General features: G+C 33.7%; 1 protein-coding gene across 1 annotated transcript in view; it reads right to left on the minus strand.

Moving 5' to 3' along the window:
- The window catches only part of LOC106881378 (E3 ubiquitin-protein ligase RNF185), a 34,715-nt gene that overhangs the window by 17,802 nt on the left and 13,116 nt on the right, over positions 1-3,797 (minus strand). The gene's annotated exons all lie outside the window — the stretch shown is intronic.

Genomic DNA, 3,797 nt, shown 5'->3' on the forward strand with positions numbered 1-3,797 from the left:
CCACCCCCACTACTAACTTGGTCGCCCAGATAGCGGAAGCTATATGTATAAGTGTATGTGCAGGTGGCACGTAAAAAAACACCATTTGAGAGCGGCCGTTGCCAGTATTGTCGGACTGGCCCTTGTGCCGGTGGCACATAAAAAGCACCCACATCTTACTTGAGCTTTGTAGAAGTTTAGCAGTTGTTCGGGGCTGATGAAACTTCTGGCTTGGCTATGAAGAAAAAAAAACCTGTTTTTGTAATGCAGTTGTTATGTTGTAGATAACAGATTGCTAGGAAAGGTCATTAAGGACTGTGAGGCCCATTATATGTAATGATTCTGGTGGAGCCCACTACTATGGTGTTGTACACAATACTTTCAATTCATCCATTTATGGTATGACTCCCCTTTTTGTAATTAAATTAATCATTTCTCTTATTGATAGTGAAAGAACACAATATACATTGCCAATATGAATCATTATATTAAACTATTGAAATTTGGGTTTAATTAAGCCTTTAGCATTTTAACTAGCCATACCTGGCCCAAATATTCTACCTGTTTTATGTTCAAACTGACCGGATTCAACCTCTCATACCTACCCTATTATAACGTTCTAAAAATAAATAATCACATCACTGAAACCTTGAAGCTGAGATAACACATGATTAATTCAAAACAATGCGAATAAATAAGAATTACATTTGAGATAGTAATCTGAGAATTAGAGGGTTAAAGATTACAGCTATGCTATTGTAGCTTTTTATATATTTATCAAAGAAATTGCATACAAGTACATAAAAAAGACTTTAAAAAATTTTTGTAAGAAAAACAGGTTGATTTTATCAAAAGGTTATACAGTAAAATAAAATAAAACGACTATAAAAATACATGAGAAAAAAATGAACACCCTTGCTTACCAGTTTAAAATCTTAAAGTACAACAAAGTCAGAGCTAAAAGATGAAACACACAAGACAATTTGACCATTTAAAAGAAATGAACTCAAATATATAAACCTTCCTTTTTGAGATTGAAATTGAATACAAAATTTAAGTGAATGTGACCTGAAAGATTACATTAAATGAAACAATTATATTGTAAAAGGCAAATTGTATTAAAGAAATATGTCTATAGCATTCATTAAAGAAATATTATGTCTCCAGAATAGGAGTTAAATCAAAAATTTATTGTAACACCTTGATGGAGTGCAGCAAAAAATACAAATACAATTTATTTATTAAAGGAACACTAACATACAGTACAAAAGACAGAATTATACATTCAAAATTACTGGAAACTATTCTTTACTACCTTAAGCAAAAAACCTTGTACATAACTTATCAAAGAATGTAGGATCAATTTGTTTAAATTCCTTACTAATAGTGAAAACAAAATTGGTAAATGATCATTTTGTGTAAAATTATAGAAATCTACACTGTCTTCCAGACAAAGTGTCAGCATTAAACTATCTCAATAATGAGGCCTATGTACCATCATAACCACAAGAGATAAATAAAGGCAATTAAAATAAAAACAAGATAGTATTTGGTGAATTTATAAAGTAATGGTACACCAAACTGAAGTTAAATATTTAACAAAAGGGATTTAGCAAAGTTATTTTCTAAGTGATAAAAACTGACCAAAGACTCTTAATGTTAAAATGATAACAGAATCACTTTGGGTCATGCTATTGCTTTCTAAAATAAAAATTGGCAAATACATTTGTTTGGACAAGTAGACACAGCAATAAGAAAACATCAGTCCATTTTAGCAGTGAAAGAAATCCTGCAAAAATAAAAAAATTATTTGAAAAAAAAAAACTGTTCTTAAAATTCAATATTAATGCATTATACAACAAATTCTGGAAGTCTCCTTTCAAAGTTCAGTACAGCAAAGCATGATCTGTGAGTGGATACTGGTAACATATACCATGTTCTCACTAGTTATTTTAGGTGCCTATGTTGTAGCAAGCAGTTATTTTAGCCTCTCATCCACTTCAGTCTTGACCCAGTGGACATCCAGGATGTGGCGGCTGGAGAGAGAGGGGCCTGCACTAGCAACTGATTGCAACACATTTTACAGCTGAGTAGACTGGACCAATGTGAAATGAAATGTCTTGCTCAAAGATACAATGCACCACCCAGTCCAGGAATTAAACCCACAATTTATGATCATAAGCCAAACATCCTAACCAGGAGGCCATGTGCCTTCCACACTCCCAATGAATACAAGGAAACAAATGCCTTGAAGCTAAAGAATATATTTGATGATACAGCAGAACTATATGTTGACACAAACTATGGAAGGAAAATAATTCTTACTTCACTTATCAAAATAAAATATGTTCATGACTAACAATTAATTGTAAGGAAACTAAGACACCCAACAGAGAATTATACAACCACAATGAGTAGTTCCAATGTGGATCAAGAAAATAAGAATTAAATACTATGGAAATCACTGTAATTATTAAGTAAACAAGAATTTTCAAAACCTGAGCTGTAGTTAAGAAACAATTGGCATTCAAATCTGAAATTAAAGGAGATTAGAATGAATGTTCAGAAATATACCACCAAAACTGAATCCCACTGTTAAAAATGCATTCTGATTGGTTCTGAAAAAGTTTTATACGAATGCTTTTAACCAGTTTTATCAAACAATAATGTATGAGAAGCATCCTAATCAGTTTAAGTTATCTTTTATCTTTCTTACTTGTTTCAGTCACTGGACTGCAGCCATGATCAATGAGTATGTATAGCTGAAGCCTGGGTCCATCACTCTGAGCCAGAATCCAAAAGGCAGAGTATGGAGTGGAAAAACCCGGAATTACCCACGGAAATGAAATTCAAGTCTCAACATTCTGCAGAAGAAAATTATGCTAACCATTTTTGGGGATGCAAAAAGGCTTATACTGGAACACTGCCTGGAGAAGGGGACGAAAGTGAAATACTAGTCAACAAACTGAAACCAGTAATTCACACCAAATGCCATGGTCTTTTGTCAGATTAAGTGTTATTGTAGCATAACAATGTACACCTACATGTGGTCACAAAGCCATTGAAACCATTAAAAAATTGGATTCTGAGTCACATAGTCCAGATCTTGCCCCTTCTGACTACCATTTCTTTGGACCACTCAAACATCCTATATGAGGTTGACATTTTGCTACAGATGAAGAACTGCATGAAGTGGTGCATAAATGGCTGCACAGCCAGCCAAAAACATTCTTCTCCGATGGAATAAGCAAACTGTGGACTGCTAAAAGAATTGCATCAAAAAACAAAGACACTATATCAAAAAATGATATAACTGTTCAACCCTTGCTTTTGTTTTAATAAATTACAGAAACAAATGCATATAATATTTGACTTACCCTCTTATATATTTATGTGTGTGCGCATGTGTATGTGTGTGTATATATATATATATATATATATAAAAAGTTAGGGGTTGTGAATCCAACCCACAAAGGAATAATTACTGATATGACATGTCACATGTGTTTGTATATTGTCATTATTGTACTCTTAGTTAACAAATAAACAAGGTAAATTGACACTACAATGTCTGCAAGTTGATGAATACCACCTATTCCCCTCCATTTTCTTATTGCTATATATATATATATCATCATCATCATCATCGTTTAACGTCCGCTTTCCATGCTAACATGGGTTGGACGATTTGACTGAGGACTGGTGAAACCGGATGGCAACACCAGGCTCCAATCTAAATTTGGCAGAGTTTCTACAGCTGGATGCCCTTCCTAACGCCAACCACTCAGAGAGTGTAGTAGGTGCTTTTACGTGTCACC

Source organism: Octopus bimaculoides, chromosome 1, assembly GCF_001194135.2.
Source record: "Octopus bimaculoides isolate UCB-OBI-ISO-001 chromosome 1, ASM119413v2, whole genome shotgun sequence".
Taxonomy (NCBI): domain Eukaryota; kingdom Metazoa; phylum Mollusca; class Cephalopoda; order Octopoda; family Octopodidae; genus Octopus; species Octopus bimaculoides.